The following is a 19,115-nucleotide window of genomic DNA, read 5'->3' on the forward strand; positions in this document are numbered from 1 at the left end:
GGAGAGACCCAATGCAATCTTGCTGTTTGTCTGAGTAATGTGGATTTCCCTGGCTAACTTTGTCTGGCTGTTAAATGTTAAAGCATTTGAAACTAGGCTGAATGGCATGGTTGGCTGGAGGAGACCAAATAATTCTGTGACAGGGAAGCTGTATCATGAGCTATGCAGTACTGAGGTCCAAGAAAGCTAACTTTGTCAGTCTGTGCTCATGGAGTTCGTTGATTGATGTTATTTGGTGACAGTCATGTGGAACACAGTGCTGTCTTGAGTGTGCTCAGTGCTGCCCAGTTCAAGAAGCCCTTCTGCCACTGGAAAATAGAAATTTTCATATGGAATTTGGACTGTACTTGAACTACTCTTAGAAAAGCAATGTTTATTACTTGTGAGTTAAAATTTTAAACTCAGCTGTTGACCTGATTGCCATCAGTGAGTCCAACAGAAACTGCAGGTAGTGACTGAGTGATAAGGTACATGGGCAGGACTCTGTCACCAGCCCTTGCTAACTGGACAATACTTGAAGTGTCTGGAAAGTTTCCGTGCAAGGGGAATCTCTTTTGGCACTGTGTGGCTTCCAGGAATGTAATACTTGACAGTGTCATGAGGAGGAGTTGATGTTTATTATGTAAAGCCTGACTCTGTACTGTGAGTTTCCTGTTGCTCTCACATACAGAAGTTACACTCTGTGATCTGAGTTTTAGCGCTAATTGAGAGTAAGGCATGTGCAACTTCACATAGCGCTAATCAGGATGAGATTCATTGCTCAGTACATCACAAGGTGTACCTTAGCTCTCGACAGAGATGGCAAAATCCTTTTCTGGCCCCAGCACAGGGTGAATTTCATGCAGGAATGCATTTCTTCAAAGCTATTTAAGCTCCTAGAAGTTCAGATAATATTCAGTGGGATTTTCACAGTTGCACATCTCAAACGTCTAGAGCAAAGCAAATGGCATTAAGGTACACAGTAATTTTTTTTTAAAGTAATGTCTGCATCATGAGGTATCTATTGAAAAAAAAAAAAAACCTGGAACATCCAGCTTTGAGTGTCCATTTATAATTGTCTTAGAAATTGGCCTCTGAATTGAGTGGGAAAGGATTGTAAAAAGACTTAAGTAATTGGCATCTAACTTCATTATCACACAGTGTGGTTTTATGATTTATTGAATAGTTGCCTGTAATGACTGGCCTGTATAGTTTGTTTATTTGGTATTTGGGAAAACATTTATCTAATTCTGTTATGAACTGTCCTCTTCTGAAGGGATGTGTTTGTCCCCTCTGCAGGGCTGCCTTCTCTGTGATGTTCAGACATTTTCTGGGAAATTGTCATGGCAATAAAAATTGTGTCTCTCCTCTCCTCCTCCCCTTCTCTCCCTCCAAAGAATATCCTATTGTTTGTGAAAGGTAAGTGCTTTGGGTAGCAGCTACAATCAACAGTGATAGATGGTTAATATTAACAGTGGTGGTTTAGTGCCTAAACTAAGTTCTAACTATTTGAAAGTGAAATTAGAGCTGTCAGGCCTGACACTGTCCCACTGCTGACTACTGAGTGTTTGAGAAACTTTCAGGAGGCAGCGGATCGAACCTCAAGATCACTCTATACAACAAACTTCTTCCTAGACCCAGCATGGACTTTCAGATGTGTCTCACTCCTGGGTGAAACAGCTTCTATTTCTACCAAGTCACCAGGGTGAGGAGGGCTGCTTTAGGTGTCACTGTGTTTATGTACCCAGATTACTAAGAAACCAAGTAAGAATGCAGCTGTGAGCCTTTAAAGCAACATGCCATGGAAAAATAAAACACAAAGTGTCTATGTGCACGGGGGAGTGTACCCAGTGTTTTGCACATTCCAGCAGAGGCCTCAGTAAAGACTGGAATTTTAATTCTCATCTGACAACATTCCACGAAGACAACTTACATTCCCTTCCTGTTTCCCCCTCCCAGGAGATAAATGTAAAAAAAAATTGGCTGATTATTTATTCTGCCTTGGTTATCAAATAACAGTGGGAGTGCCAGCACTCAGAGTAGCTTGAATACTTTTGGTTAGTTCCTCATTTGGCTTTTCTGGGATTCAGTAGTGTTAGCTGTTTTTCTCCCTTTATATTGCCATTCAAAATCGAGATTAGCAATGTCTTCAGCTACACTTGTATCTCTGCAGGGACTCCTCTAGTTTCTTGTAACTACACACATGGTCCAACCCCCACATGCCTGTTGGTGTAGTATAAGGCAGGAAAGAGGTAAGGCAATGACTCATGTAAACTTCTTAACAGCACAATTAAAGTACAAAACCCCACCTATCCCAGTAGGAACAAAGATCTTGAGCTGCACAACACCTGCTGTACAGTATTCTTATGTTTGTTCCAATATTTTTGTTCTGAGTGCAAATATGGAAAGTAGGCCTGTGTTCAAGGAATTTGAATGAAGGAAATGTTGATTTTGGAACTGACATCAGTGTGAGATCAGGAGAACCAGACTTTGCACACAGTCGTCTGTTCATTTCTGGGTTGCAAACTATATACAAAAAGGTGTAGAAGTGTTTCCTCTATATAAGTAGGCCTGCCAGCATTCATGATTAACCCATTTCAGCCACTGCTCACAACTGAAATAGTTAATTAGTTCTATAGCTGAATTCATAAAACAGTGAGTTTAATTACTTTTTTTCCTGTTCTTCTACTTTTAATACTAGTCAAACTTTTTTACTGCAGAAACTTCTGTTTAGCACTGTTAAAAAAAGGGCATCATCTGAGAAAAAAACCCAACATTGTCAGTGGGATTCCCTTCTCTATTCTCTTTGCCTTTTAATTGATGATCATGTTTTTTAGAATGTCAGTTTTGGCCCATACTGTGACATAGCTGTAAGAAGCAGAGCACAAGACCCACAATCCTGCAAGGGGGAAGAGGACTAAGTTATCCTTTTCTGCTTATATGATTCTAGACAGCTTCAGCAGCTAGGGAGATTTACAGTGCATGCAGAATATCTCATGTGTGACATAGATAACAACATTGTGTCCTGTAGTACTGTCCCTGGCAGACCTCTGGCACCTGAACTGTCACAGGGATGCTCAGAAGTCACCAATGTATTGTGCATTGCTTGACTTCATTCTTCTCATGCACTTTTTCCTTGGGTGAATGGGTGAGAATCTTTCCTCACAACTTCAGATAGTTCCTAACATTGATTAAGACCTCTGGAGTTGTCCAAAGAGAGGCACTGCAGAGACTTGAAAGCTGATTAATGTGTAGGAGGCAGGGGTATTTTTTCCTTTCTGGTTTACACCACTACTTTTGAGGTTAATCATGAGCTACTACAGGAGATGAGGACAAGCATCACAGCATACAACCTACACATGGCTTACCTGTATCACTGGGCTGTGCTCAGGATGGCAGGGAAAGCTGGCCTGCAGCAGTGCTACACATGGTGGCTGGGAGAGATCTTACAGGTGGGAAAATGAGCGTACAATCCTTTGCCTGTGTCCCTGTTTCCTGTGTCAGCCATTTGAGATAGCAGGAGAAACCACAGGAGAAGCCGACCCTATTCAAGTTCAGTGCTAACAAATTGACTCAGTGCTTATGAAAAAGACATCAGTCATTGTCCAAGGTCCTCAAAACCTCTCAGGACATCTCAGAATCCTCACCCCATCCCATTTCCAACAAAGGCACCACAGAAAGTGAGATCAGCTTTTCTTTTATACATTCTCCCTCTGTACCATGCTGGCAGCATAAAAGGATGGGCAAGTGGAAACAGTCCCTTAGGAAGACCCTTTACAGAAGGAAAGCATTTATTTGCCTTTGTCTGATTGTTCCTTGGACCCTTTCAGAAAAGATGGTGGCTCAGTGCCAGCTTATCTGCCAGACTGTGCTGTGACATGGGCCCCACTGGAGGTGTTGTGAACATGGTGTGCTCTGGCTCCCTTACGCTTGGAACACCTTGAACCTTTGCAGGGTCTGTTCACAGCAAATGAGGAAGACGGGGACTTAAAAATTCTTGTCCCCTAATCAAGCTTAAGAACAAAAGCACTGAGCAGGAGAGCTGGTATGTGGGCTGACTGCCTAGAAGGTAGCCCTGGGTTTCGGGAGTGAGATCATGTGGGGGCTGCTCGCAGAAATGGCTCTGGCTTAGGAATCGCCCGATGCAGTGAAGCCCCTACTTCCCTTCTGGTAAGGAGGAAGAATAGTTGAGGGGAGGTTGATGGGCCAGAGTGGGAGCTAGAACATTCTGAAAGGCTTGCTGGGAATTGGCAAATGCTCAGGGACTTTGAGGGCCTAAGTATATTAATATATTTAATTACCTTTTGCCCAGCATCCTAAGCAGTGGCTGGGCATTCTCTGAGTCTGTGAACAGTAACCAAACACAGAAATTAATGTTCATCTCATTCTCTTTTATTTATTTGTTTGTTTGTTTGTTGGGTTTTTTAGTTGAACTAATTAAAAGCAAAGCCTCCAGCCTCCATTAAAATCTTGTATTTTTCAGGTTAGTTGTAGTTTAATGCCTGGGTTTGATACTGCTTACAATAACAGTGAAGAAGTCTTTTATAGTAACTATAAATCTCCTTATTTTCCAGGAGTTAATTTAATAACAATAGTTTTAAGGCTCTCTTTTTACTAGCTGTAAGTCTAATTTTCTAACAAGATGCTGCTAATTGTATTACTCTGACTTCAGCAGTTTTGTTTGTGTCAGGGCCCTTAGATGGGCAGTAGATTCTTAGCCAGAGCTCTTGTTTTGGTCCTGTCAAACATAGTTTTGTTGTAGCTTAACAGCATAACAGTAGCTTGTTCTTAATAATTTTTATCTGCTTTATTTATTATTGTCTAGATTTTGTTACATCAATTACTTTTGCATTGTAGTGAAAATAGATCAGTATCCACAAACTGTCTGAACTGATTGTAATTGCATTACTCTAATTTCAGTAAGTACAGCCTTTCCCCTGCCAGACAGTAGAATTTTGATTGTATTTAAGATATATAAAATTCTCAAAACCTTACATTACCTGAAAATTAATTTGGAAAACTATTCCCAAGAGTCTCTTTCATAATCTGCTTCTCGGATGTGTTAGAATCTGCCTTCAGTCATTAGAGGTTTTGAAGCAAGTAATGTGTGGTCTGTTGGCCACATCTTGCTCGTGACCTTCCAGCCTTCACAGTTGCTCTTGGGCAGTCACTGTGTGGGTGCATGGCCCTACAGGTCTAAAAGTGAAGTAAAATTAAGCAGTATGAAGAGCAGGGCTATAGTCAGTTCTGTATAGGGAGATTAAAATTAATCTTTTGGGCCCATTTTTCAGAGACTCACTTTAAAGGCCAGTGTTCCAGCAAGAATTTTTTTTCATTTTTTGGTCTTTATTAAAGCTACTGATGAAAAGCAGATTAGAAATTACGATTTCATTTGGCACATACTGCACTGTTAATCCAGCACCATAAGAAAAGGATCACTGTAGCTGAGGATGCAACCAAGGAATTAAAACTTTCAGAGAACATACTACTTCCTCTTTGCTATTGGAAGCTGTGTTTCATTCTGCAATAAAAAGTTCAGGATCCTCTGGAAATTCGGGTTATTGATCCTCCTCTCTCCCATAATCCTCATGTCCTTCTTGAGTCCTGTTCTGGGGTGTGAATCAGATGCATTCTGACCTGTTTCTTTGTCTTTGGGAGTTGCTGCCGGACCGGCCTCAATGAAACGTGTCACCTCACCTTCCTTTCGGATGGAGATAGATCCATGTTTTTGCAGTTCAGTAACATCTAGGAGCGGTAAATACTTAAGTAGGGAATTCATACCGCCGGCAAAGTGTGAGGGTGAAAAGCAAAGGCGCCTGGTGTGCAGAGCCTTTCCTTGCTCGGAGGCAGCTTGCTCGCGCCATCTGCCGGGAATTCCTGCTGGGAATGCTGAGCGCGAGCCTGGCTGCACTCAAGGCACAGAAAGGGGAAATAAAGGAAACGTGCCTAAACCAGAAGGACTCGGGGTGTGGCATCGTGAGAAACCAGGTGGGAACCGTCCAGGATACATGAAGTGTAAAGAACAATTAAAGGCTCGTTTGTGGTTGCATGAATTACGACCTTTCTGGTTGTTTTTAGGACATGCAAAACTACTGAAGCCAGTTATATTTAGAACAGAGTACAAACCTGTATAATGCTGTCTTTTATGACATGTGCTCCTGTGCAGAAAATAGGACTTTGAAGGTAGTCTAGTGAAAGCTAAATAAGATAATTACTAAGTGGATTAATTTAAAGTGCTTTGCTAGTTATGGGAACTAAGGCATTGTTACAAAAGTAGCAGGCCACAGAGTAATTTCAGTTATATAAGGGTGTTATTCTGTGCATTTTAGAAAAGAGCTCAGTGGCTACTGATAGACTTTGAGAACTTCCATGGCTCTCTTGTCACCCCTTTGGAAACTCACCTGCCCATTAATCTTTTTTTCTTACAAATTAAAAAAAAAAAATTGGAAGGTTTATTTGCAAGACATCTTCTTGCGTGGTACTTTGTCCTGCAAAGATTGCTTGTGTTACCTAAGTGAAATATCACAAAATAGTTTGTTTAAACAACATCACCATGAGAGAAGTCAGCCTACACCGAAAATACCTCATCTAGGTTTTTGTCAACATTTACATAAAGTACAGAATTTCCCTTGCAGAAACACAAGTTGTGATGCAGAATGTCAGTAAATTCATGCTTGTACTCATGTATGCCTCGGACAATGCCTTACTGGCTAGTGACATTTCCAGGTAGTTGGTGAGAGTTTCACGTTGGTTACAGGTGGGTTGTGAGGTACTGGTCTCTTTTAAAGTAGCAGGAACATCAAACAATGTCTCCAGTCAGTACCATTGCTCTTGTTCCTGCTGTGGGTGGAGTCACAGGTATTAACCCCTCCTGGGATTTGTTCCCTTGTTTGGTAGCCAGCCTTGGCTCTAAAGTTATTTGGTTAGAAAAGGTTAGATAGACTACACCCAAAATTCAACACTGAATGCAAGCACTGCTTTTTCTGACATGGCTTGACCTTCTCATAACTGCTGCCATGTAGGAAGTGGTATCAGCCTGCTCCCATCTGCTGTCATTGATTCTTTGAGCGGCAGTTTGGCTTGTGGGTGGAAGGGGTACGTGACCTTATTGCCTATCAGTTAATACTGGAAAAGTGAAACATAAATATGTGCTTGATTCTGAGGCTTAAACAGCTACAGACTTAAAATTTGGATCTTTTTACCCAAAGCTAAACTTTCGGGAACCCTTTACCATATCACTTTTGTGATTATCTGTGACACAGCACTGTCACCTTTGGCAACCAGTAAGTCTCTAATAGGAATAAAGCCTGTAGTAGTCCGTAGCAGCAAGCAGGCTTACTCAAGGGAATTAGGAATTAGCCTTTAGTAATACTCTGAGCAGACGTTTGCACATCCTCTACCAGAGCTAAAAGAACCTCTACATGCTAAAGGCTATGGGGAATACTTTGATTTTAGACAGAACATTATCTTGCTTGTCTAACTAACACCCTAAGGATGTGGTGTTTCTTCAAGCCTGACAAGGTATGTGCTTCTCATTTTTCTGTGTTAAGGAAACAAGTAAGATAAATGGGTGCAGGTGAGAAAATGAATGTGGTTGTCTTTTCTACCACTGTTGTGGTGGCCATTTGCTTGGGTCAAAGATCTCTTGCAAAGCAGAAAGCTAAATAAGGCTCATCCTGCCTTCAGGAAGATGAGAGCTGCCAAGAGGTGTTTAGAGAGGTCTAAGAGAGGTCTCTTCTGTTGTGTCTTCTGATACTCCTTCATCCTAAGGAGTTAAAATCTGAGTGCTTTTTTAAAAACAACTATATTTTTATATGTCAAGATGTTCTATATCTTGTCTGTAATAGAAGAGAGGGATTCTTTTTCTTCAAAATGAATAATGAAAGTAAATTTTTAGCCATCTGACAGATACTTGAGGAGGAAGTAGAGAGGTACATGTGTGTTTTGTTATGTACTTGTTAAATGCTTTATTGAATTTCAAGGGTTTTAGTACTCTTTATACTTGTAGGACAAAAAATTGCTGATACACAGAACAGTATAAGGAATAGATGAATGAAAAATGCTTGGTGCTGTAAGCATGATGCAAGGTGAGGATTCCAAATTAACTGATTTTGTTTAACTGATGTTAGTTCACTGTCATGATTTTCTCTTCAGTGTTTCTTGATCTGAAACAAAAGGATAGAGCTCTGAACATTTGCAGTTCATCTTACTTTACCAACCACACTGGAATCTTTTGTGGTCACAGCTACTTTGAGATGAACACATAATAGAAAATAAAACTATATCAACAGAGTCGCTTTCTTCATAGCTGTATTGATTATGTGGCTGCTGAAATGCAGCTTGATGACTTAGCCATCAGTTGGGTTGGGCCTTGAGTGGCTGAGGTGAGAAATTGCCTAGTCCTGACTGTTGCTGGGATGAGAGCTTGGGAGTTTTGCAGAGGTGCAGTGCACAGCAGCTGGGAAGCACTGGTGAATATGGATGTAGCAACTCCAAGCTCAGTGGCAGCAGTAAAGCCTCAGTCTTATGGTCATCTCCTTTTGTTTGTGAGGACTCACTCTTTTGCTGATTATTCATGCAACCATGTGTGTCATAAATATAAACTACAGTTCAGACTTTCTCTTTGCAGCCCTAGCTGCCAGTTTCAGGGGTGCCAATGGGAAATTCTTCAAAGTATCTTTCTGTTGGAAATTTCTTATTAATTTTGCTGCAGAAATCTTGCTTGATATACAGTTTTCAGCTAGTAATACCAAGGTGAATGCCTTCACCCTTTCATCAGACCACACAAGTTGGGAAATTAAAAGTTCAGAAGTAAGTTGTGGGCAAACAGTTCTTCCAAGAATCTGTCTTTTATCCAAAGACAACTTTGGATAAAATATGGGTTAAGCTAAGCAAGAGTAATGCATAATCGAGGAAAGTGACTGCAGGTGGAGTCAATTGGGAATGTAGTCATCAGGACTAACTGCGTGTGTTCAAAGCTACAAGTTCTTTCTTTCAGACTTGTCTCCATTGAAGCCACTTGTCAGACTTGCTAGAAACTACTTGCCATCACAACTAATTTAAACCCTTTTGCATCAAGCTGAGGCCAAGATTTCATTGGAAAATAGCAGTGGTTCAAGTTGCCTTATCGCCATGTTTATTCCTTGTTCAGTTTGGAAGTTTTTTCCATTCACAATTACAACTAGATGTGTCCTGGTAAAATAGGTCTTCAGTGTTCACTGAGTTCTGTTTAATCTGCTTATTGCTTCCAAAAACAAATGTCAAAATTCTGATTCAAATGTGTGCATATTGAGCATTAGTTAGCTGCAGTGAAACAATATAACAACAGTTTTCTAATTTAACAGTAGGCCCAAACTTAGAGATCCTGGAAAAGCCTAATTCCTATCAACTTCATTAAAGGTGGAATTCAGCCTACTGCTGAGGGCTGGCATAAACCCAATCTATGCTTAACTGTGTCTAAGTCCTAAAATATGCACTGCTTTTGTATCTGAACTATGGTAAATTTTATGTGGAGAATTTAACACCTGTAAGGATTGGGCCCCAAAAGCTGTAGTAATTATTAAAGGGGAGAAAAGGAATTTCAAATGTTCTATTGCACAGCACAAAAGAGTACTTCTTGATGAACTAGAATTTGTTTTTATAGTCAAGAATTTCGTCTTCTGTCAAACTAGTCGTGAATTTCATTATTTTCAAATTTTGGCTCAAGACCAACTTATAAAATATTTAATGAAGCATTCATTTCATCGTAATTCTGTTGTTCTGGAGCATGTGAAGATGAAATTTTTTGAGGACATGTGGGGAAGGCTACTTTGGGTGCACTAATAATCAGGTATATATTGACTGGATATTCATGTATGTATGTTTGCAACTAAGTGGATGTGTTAACTTGATATTTTGCACTTTCATCTGTTGAGACAGCTTGGAAAGTTCAGCAACAATAGCAGAGTATGGTAGTAACATAGTGCATGGTGTCCCATGCAGGCAGGGACATTGCTGCTCTGGTGCTTGTGCAGTGGTGACTGTCCAGGGTTTTGCACAGCCTAGTTTTGGTGGCACTTACACTGTGCCTTCAGTAAAACAGTGTCTGTCATCTCAGCACCAGGGTACCCACTTTTCCCAGGTACAACTGCCAACCATGTTATCAGGAGACACTAAGCTGTGATTGTTTCCATGAATAGAAAAGCGAAGGAAGTTGAGGAAACTCTGCCAAAACATGGTTTATTTCTGTGTAGTTCCCCCAGTTCCCTTCTTTCAGTCGTATGTTGATAATTTTGATGAAAATTCAAACTAGATACCCTGGAATCGGTTTTAATTAAAGAGGTGAAGGAGCTAAATCTGCAAAAATGAGTGTGAGCAGCTTGGACTGAGATGGCAGCATGGGCAGTTCCTAAAGATGTGCAGATTCATAAATATATTTTCAAGAGAAGGGTGATGTATGCACCAGAAAGGGACTTCCAGTGAGGAAGAAAATACCTCCAGCTCTACCTCAGTCCCTGGCACAGACGGACAAATGCCATTACTTACTGGTTGGACAAGTCATGGTTCAGTGGTGCTCGGCAGGAAACAAACCCCAAACATTCGTGGTGCAGAGAGCTGTGATCACAGTGCTCAGGGGCTGATGGAGGAGGAGGGGCTGGGACAGTGCAGTTAAGCAGCCACCAGCTGCTGTGCTCGTGGGCAGGGAAGCACAGTGGTTATGCTGCTCCTTCTCAGAGCTGCCACAGGCACAGCTTCCTGTTGGTTGCAGTCAGAATGGAATATTGCTCTGCTAGCCAAAGGAAGACCACCCCGCTGCCTGCAAGGCATCTTTTTTGGTGGTGTGCAGGATCTCTTCTGGAAGCTCTCTGCACTGCTTTGCAGACGTTGACTGTCAAAATGTGAAGTGGTAGAGTCTAAGAGTTTCGTAAGTCAAACAATATAGTTAAAAAAACCTGTTTAAAGCGATCCCTTAAGTTTTAGCTTCCGTATTTTCCAGATTATGTGCTGCATTACTATATAACTCTGAACTTTTTTATATAAAGTGTTAGCAAGTTCTCTTCAGTTTAGTTAGACAAAACAATCATTTTCCAGCCTGAGAACCAAGGACACTGTTGCAGCTTCGGGCCCAAAAAGTGTAAACCACAGTGAATTGAGGAGAACAATCTGGGAGGATGAGACTTCATAGCCTGAAACTGTAATTGGACAATTAACTCCAATATTTAAATGGACCAAAACTTATAAGTGTGAAAACTTGTGATATGGTGTCCATCTTGGCTCCATCTTGGGTGGAGCCATGGCCAGGCTCCTGTACTGCCCAGGGTGTATCCTTTGAAGGCCTTTTAATAAATGCCTACTTTATTCCTTTAACACTGTCTAGCCTCTGTCCCAAGTAGCCTCTCTAGGCGTCGAAAGAGTTTTTCCTTTCTGAAGGCACCTTAAAGTCAGTGTTGTAGCAATAATTGTGCTAAACATGGATGTAGCAGTAGTCTAGATTGTCTGTTCCAGCTAAAACACATTTTACACTCCTGAGTTTTTCCCAGCTTAGTGAGTAAACATATAGTCTTAGCTGACTGCAAAAAGATTACTTCAGTGGGCTTAATCTATGACATAGACTAATCTTGGTGTGATCCTATTACTGCAAGGTCAGCTGGGATTGTAGTGTTTGATTGTCTTGCTTTGCTCATTTGATTCCAGCATTTGTGCTTTGGAGCAGTTTTTGTCTTTATTGGTATCTCTGAGACTTCGTAGTCAGGAGAGAGATAGCTGACTCATGTGATCCCAACTTTGAAAAGGTTAGGAGATTGTGAAGGAGGGGAGAGGAACGTCCTTGTCTCATGGTGTATCCTCTCATCAGTGTTACTTTTTGAAATTTAAGTTGCAGCAAAGGAAATCCACCTTAATTTGTCAGATCTCTGGAGATCTGCGTGGCAGGGGCTGGTCATTCTGGAAGGTATTGCTGGGATAAATGTTCCTAGCAGAAATGGAGAGCCTGTGACTGATGGAGCTGGTAAAGGTGGGAATTCTAAAATTACCCCTGGACCAACATCTGGCTAATGGATCTGTCACAGGTAACTTCCCTTTGCCAGCATGGCAGACTGGTGGCTCTCATGTCTGGATGTTGCTGGTAGAAGCTGCCCAGAAGCTCTTTGTTTCCAGTGATTAACTTGGCACATCTCACCGCTGGGCATGAACTGCAGCTGATGTCATGAGCAACAGCTAAGAGGGATGAGGTGCTCCTGACAGCCTGTGAGAGTATGTGGTGGTGTCTTTGTCTGGCATGAGCACTACAGCAGCTCCTGCTGGCAATCACAAAGGAATCAGTGAAAACTTTAAGGGGTTGCCCCATTTTTCTACAGAGATTGGCACCAAAAAGCACAGTTGCTTTTTTATCTAGTGCTTGATAGGCAGATGGGAGCAGTGGATTTTTCTCATGGTTATTTTAAAATCTCCTCCAATTTAGTTAGGTTTCACTGGTTTAATGCACCTTTCTTAACAAATATCAGCCAACAGAAGGTAAAACACTACATTCAGAAAACATCCAGAAAATGGCAAAGGTCACTGGAATGTCACAGGACTCTGTGAGTCATGCAGTGACAATAAACAGGGACCAGCAATGCACCGACAGATGCTAAGTTCTACCACCTAGAACATGCTGATTCACTGCTTGCTGAGGTGTGCTAGAGTTGTTTCTGGGCTGTATCATCTGTCATGGGTACCTTTAACTGAATTAAAGACACCTCTAAGTGGTAGAGTTATAATGCAGAGAAGTGGGATCATAGTATTATATTTGTATTTCTCCACCCTTTTCTTTCTACTGGTGATGAATCCTAAAATGAGATGTTAGGGGTTTGTAGCCATCCCTTTTAAATTAGCATCCTTTGGAGTTCAGCTGAGGTTTCCCTTTCTCTTCTCTTCTGTAAAAAGTTTCATTAATGTTGGGAAAGTATGTAAAACTTTGAACCCATTACCATAAAGAACTGTGGGTATGTCAGTACACCTGAGAATATTCTTTAAAATGTAGGGATTGTTTGGTCAAGCACTTTGAAAACCATAATCATACTTTTGTCTGTCAAAGAACTCCAATTGATTTTACAAATACAATGAAATTCAGTGTCTTTGCATAGATGTATATGATTGCTTCTTTTATTCAGGTAGAGAAACCAAGACATTCAAGATATGGGGTGACTTGCATATGGTCCCATGGAAAATCAGGGACAGGAAGAGAATGTCTGATTCTCAGTCCCTTACTTTACATTGAAACCTGTTCTACATCTTATCTTTACAGTTACCTTGCAGCTAACTCATCCTTCATACTGTCTTGTTCTGCTGGCATCAAAATGTATTCAAATGCATATTTCTAGGTCTACTCTAAGTTTCAGTTATCATTACTGCTAACTGGTCCAAATTTATTTTGTGTAATTTATTTACTTTTTCATTTGAAAAGCATTTTTTACAAGCAGAACCAACATCATGCTATACAATACCTGTACATCAGGATTTAGGAAAGGTCACTGGCCGATTAAATTCCTTTTCATACAGAGAGATTTTTAAACCTCTTCTGGACAATTAATTGTACGTAAATATGAACGTATTTGACCTTTTGCACATGCCAATATATAAAGAATTAGCCATGGTTGTATTTCTGGAGGGAGGACGGACGGTGCTCTAGCGCATCCCGAGGAAACCCGCGCAAAGCAGCACCAGGTGGCGCCGGTGGCACCCGAAAGGCGAGTGGGAAGTGCCGGGGTTTGGGGAGTGGGAGCACTTCCCAGGGGTCCCACATGGTGGGTGCAGGACTGGGCATTCTGCATCCCAACCCAGTGCTATGAATTAGAGAATTGATACATTACCTGTTGGGGAGGATTAATCAGGAAAACATAATAAATGTTATAAATCGTCCAGCAAAGGATTTTGAGAATAAAGAAACCATAAGCAAGATAGAAATTATAGCAGTTTTCGACTGTGTGGCTGAAAGCAACAATGTGGATGTTTGAAGGCCGCCTTTCTTTGTTTAGATAATGCCAGATGCCACAAATACCAAAGAGCCAGCAGAGACCCTCTCCAGGTGTAACAGGAAGAGTCCGAGATAAGGTTTAGAGATAAGAAAGCAATAAAACATGGTAATATAGCGATTTCTATAGGCTGCATGCAAATGTTAGAAAATTTGTGTCTTGTATTAGATTGGTTAGTCGAAATTGGAATATTCAACATAGAAGACGATTTATTGCATTGTGTTCTCTCTCTTAACTCTCTTAGCTCTTTATTCTTTCTCTTAACTCTCTTAATCTCTTAACTCTTAGCTCTTAATTGCTTCTCTTAGCTCTTACCTTGTCCTCTTACTTAGAACTCCTACCACCCTACCCTCTCCTTCTGCCCTGCTCTGAGCTGTAGCTGGCAGCTCCAAGCAGGGCCCTCTTTACTGATGCCCTATGCAATAAACTGCAAACTGAAAAACCTGCCTATAGAGATCTCTCCGTTTGTCCCAACCGTCCAGACCATCACCATCATCCCCACAGAGAGTCCCACAATTACCAACTCATCTCAGGGAAGTCTGTCCTTCACCCTTTCTAGAATTGATAGCAAGTCAGTTACTTCCTAGTAATAACCAATTGCTTCTTCTGCCTCAGGGATGATGAAGCACAGTAGGAAGCCTTGTTCCATCATTTAGTATGTTGAATATTAGCAAAATTTCCAGCACATCTGCTCTTCAGACATTCCTTGGTTACCCAAGCAGGGAGCAGGTTTTTTGTCCCCAGTTGCAGATACTGGCTTGTGGTGGGAAGCAGAAATCTCATTGGAGCTACAATCTCATTCTTTCATTTCTCAGATCAGTGGGTTGGTATCCAGTGGGGCAGTTCAAGGCTTCCATGCTTACTTGTCATTAAATTATTCATTTTGCTTTTGCTCTAATTTTTCAGTTCTCTCTCTTCACTGCCCTTTCAAGTCCTCTGTTATTAGCTATGTAAGAAACATTCTTTCTTGCAACCTTTAGTTACTCATAGATATGAAAATGTTCTGGATTTATTCAACTAGCTTTATTTGAGACATGGTAATGCATTGACACAAGTGGTATATTGAATACCGAAACAACGATTTTACTCAAAGGAAATGAAATGAAAACAAAACCTTGTGTAATTCTTCTGAGATCCTGTTCTCATTGAAATTTATTGTTTTTAGTATTGTGAGGCTGAAGATGATTTTTGCCTGTGGTTCTGCAGTATACATTAAAGTCACCAGGCTGAATCCCATCTGCAGTGGGGAGACATCAATGATGATGGTTCTACCTGAGATCAGTCTGGTTTGCATTATTAGTCTAGGTTTAGAGCATGCTCCCACCCAGGAGGTCCTAGCATCATTCCAGTCTACCCAGCCCCAACAGACTCCTGGTGCTCCCCTCTAGCTCCATTTTGTGGTTCCAATAGCAGAGATAGCATTATGTTTTTATTGCAGAGCAAAAGTAACTGTGTGGGTGTACAGTTTCAAACTTAGGAAAAAACATTCCAAACCATATTTAACAGAAAATATTTAAAGACATCTTATTTATGACATCTAGTTGTTTGAATAGAAACTGAGTGCTTGGAAAATAATGAAAATATAGGGAAAATGAAGAAAAAGTCTTGACTTGATTATTTAGATAAATTGATCATAATGGTCATGTAGTGTGACTAGTCTGTGACTTTATATAATCTGTCAGTCTAGACTAACAGGTGTGTTACTTTAGGACAAGGAAGTGCCTTGTCACATAGACAAGTCTGAAACCAGTGAGAAGTCATTTCTCAGGGCTGATGATGCACAGAAAATGGAAAAAGATTCAGCAAAGCTGGTTTGTAAAATAATCATATAAAGTGCAGTGTAATCCCTTCTGTCATCTAATTTATTACTACGAGGAATTTATTTACTAATAAATTGCTACTATGAGGACTGGAAAGAGTTATGGTTTTCCATCTGTGTGAAAGGAAAGTCACTTCTGAGTGTGCTGAGACTGAATTGTAACTAATTTGTTGTCATTATCCTTAAAATTGAAGTCATAGAATGTTTTTAGAGTCTTAGCTTTGTATCCAGAGTAACATTTTGCTTATCCTGTTTTAGTGTACCTAAAACAGTTATGAAGTACAATCTCCATACAATCTTTTCTTATTATTATATCCATAGTCCTATTTTTAAAAATTCAGGTTTTACCTCCCCCGTGTTTCAAAGAACTACAAGTCAACAAATCAATTTTCTTTTCTTTGCTTGGAAGACCTATCCATTTGCAGAGTCCTAGCGTTGTAAGTGCATGACATATTGTTGGCTTTTTGCAAATATTGGAATAGATGCTATATGTATAATGTCAAAATAGCTTTTCTGTATAAATATAGGCTTTTTTCCTTTTAATAACAAAAGTTAAATGTTTTTTAAAAATAGTATGCTTAAACTACCCACTTAGTTGAGATAACAGCCCATGAAGGTGTGATGGGGGCCCTGCAGCTGACACGACAATTATCGACACTCACCTGCTGCAAAAAGCCGAAACCACCACCCAAATTAAAAAGTGATAAAAAAAAATTTAAAACCACAAGCCAAAAAACACGCATGCTCTAAAAAAGTGAACCCAAAAAGTGGCCAAAAAAAAGTTTGACTATACATAAAGAACTATAAATATGCAACAAGTTAATTTATTATAAAATGTATCTAAAGGGGCGTTGGGAAGCAGCCTGTGCTCTTGGCAGCTTGCCAAGCACCCGGCCGTTTTAACCCTTTGCTTTATGTTTATCTCCTATTGTCTTTTTATTAGACCTTTTAAATTTTACCAAGATAGTAAAATGTGTTTTTCACACTAGGATTAGACAAGGGCTTGATTTGTCAGACTGCTCCCAAGTGATTCTAGATGTGCTGCCAGTTCTTTCAGCTTGGTTGGAAGGTGAATGTGATCCCATAGTGAAGGAATCCAGTGTCCTGGTTTCAGCTCTGCCTCTGAGAGCTCTCTAGCTCTCTCTAGCTCTCTAATTCCAGCAGGAGGAAATTTGCATGTGAAGTAAATTACTGTACATGGGGATATGGCATATAATATACCATTGAGACCTGAGTTTTCAGAAATACACATCGATCATGGTCTAGATCCCCATAAATGCTGAGATTGATTTAGGTACTCTTCTATGCTGAATAAGGGTCCTTAGGGTCTTTATCTGCTTCAGTTTTTGAAGTGTCATTTGAGGCAACAAGAACCTGAATTGAAGAAAAGTGGAAACTTCCACTTGCTATTATAGGAGCTGTTGCTTTTTCAGCATTTTTCAGAATTAGGTCAGGAACTGTCTGAGCTTAAGCAATCAAAATTAGTGAGTGTCTTATCGACATTGGAGCCTTTTATACTGTTCCTTATCTGTAAAATATTGTTATAGGAAGAAAAAGAGAAAGAGAGCACAAGCAGAAAATTATATTGATGTGTGAAGTATGGATCTGATATCCTTTCTGTGGAAGATATTATTTAATGTCTTCCTGATATGTGATGCATATTCCCTCCTACCAGTACATGAGCAATTAAAGGATGAGGAAATGTACAGCCCAGACAACCAACTGTGACTGGTTTTTTCCTGGAAATTAACTCTACCACCAGACCGTGGGTGAGGAAACCAGAACCCAACCAAAAGGGAAAAAGGTGTTTGTCACATCTGGAGGTTCATGCTTTGTACATCACACAGATCTTAGCTACTCCCTTATTTGTTAGTGAGGAGAGTGCTTCCTTGCTTCCAAAGGGTGCTGAAGTTCAGGTTTTTAATGCTGAGTCGCTTGAATGTTAAGATGGAAAGTGCTGCAGAAATAGCTACCAAGTTCTAGGCAGTATAATCTAAAGTATAATACACTGACTGTTATGGGCAGGGACAGGTGAATGCACATAGCATTTTGTGCTGTCCTCAACCAAAATTTTTTTGTATTGCTATTTTTTTCTATCCCGGGTAGCTTCAAATCAAGGAATGAAACCAAGTAACTCAGTTCTATTAATCAGAGATAAGTCCCTGCTAATAGTAGCGAGAGCTTCTTATGATACTTTTTGAAAACACAGGAATGTCAGAAGTGCAGTGCTGGACAAATTTTCCTGTAAAAGTGCTCTCCCAGCACTATTTTCTGTGATGTGAGGTCTTAATTTCCATTTCTAATGTAACACCTGCTCATTGAGATGGAAGCTGATTGTGGTTTAAATTGCTGTGTGCTGCCTATACAAGCCTTTAGTGTACTCAGGAAGGGGAAAGGAGCCACAGAGCTCCAAGAGAAGAGCTCACCGTTGTATTCTGTGGTCAAATGAAGCCCATCCAACCACAGTTGGCCAAATGTTAGTACCAGTGATTGTGTAGCCACATGGAAAATGGTTAAACAGCTGGAAAGTAGCACTGTGTATGCAAGAAGTTGTCAGCTAGCTCAGCCTGTTGTTCAGTGAGCTTCTGCCTGCTGTAAAACTGTTCTTCTGATGTCTGTGAGGATGCTGTAATAAAACAGGATCTAAGGAGCACCCTCTATCACAAATTCAGACTCTAAAGTTATCTGTCTGTGCTTCAATTCAGCACATTCTAAACTGCTAAGATGAACAAGGTTTTTTTGGTTTCATTTTCAGTTTGAATATGTCTTTGTAGGTAAAACGTGATAAGTGAGTGGGCCAATATAGTGTAACATCTTTGATACCCTGGGAAATGGGCTAGAGTGCACATGTAGGAAATTTGCAGCTATGCTTAGGAGAACACAGCTGGAGGCTATTTCTCCAACAAGCCAGAGGAATCAACCAACACAATTAAAGTTTACTAAGGCAAATGCAAAGCCTCTGTGATAGTAGGACCTGGAATCCCAGTGAACAGCAAATGGAAAGTGAGTTAACAGAGTGCCCTTGCAGTGTTGAAGGCTGTATTAGTGAGAGGGAAATGCTTTTTCCCCTCTGACTGGCACTTGTGAATTTGTGTCTGGAGCACTGTCTTTATTTTGGGAGCCCCTTAGTACAGGATTGACAAATATCTTTGTAGGGGCCCTCGGGATGAAGGTGACTGGAGTATGGAAGCCCCAGATGTAAAGATAGACTGGAAGAGCTTGTTCAGCCTGGGGAGAAGTGGGCTAAGGAAGAATTGAGTTGCAGTCTTCCACTAAGTAAAGAAGTGTTACAGGAAAGTTGGAGCCAGATTCTTGTCATAAGTGCA

The 19,115-nt window shown here is 40.6% G+C and overlaps 1 protein-coding gene across 1 annotated transcript in view; it reads left to right on the forward strand.

Annotated features, from left to right (window-relative positions):
- Window positions 1-1,294: 1,294 nt before the first annotated feature.
- TRPM1 (transient receptor potential cation channel subfamily M member 1) overlaps window positions 1,295-19,115 on the forward strand; it is a 95,914-nt gene continuing 78,093 nt past the window's right edge. The window contains exon 1 of the mRNA XM_033070809.2: window positions 1,295-1,398. The gene's annotated coding sequence lies outside the window, so the exon portion shown is untranslated. The remainder of the gene's footprint in view (window positions 1,399-19,115) is intronic.

This window comes from Catharus ustulatus, chromosome 12 (genome assembly GCF_009819885.2).
Source record: "Catharus ustulatus isolate bCatUst1 chromosome 12, bCatUst1.pri.v2, whole genome shotgun sequence".
NCBI classification, from domain to species: Eukaryota; Metazoa; Chordata; class Aves; order Passeriformes; family Turdidae; genus Catharus; species Catharus ustulatus.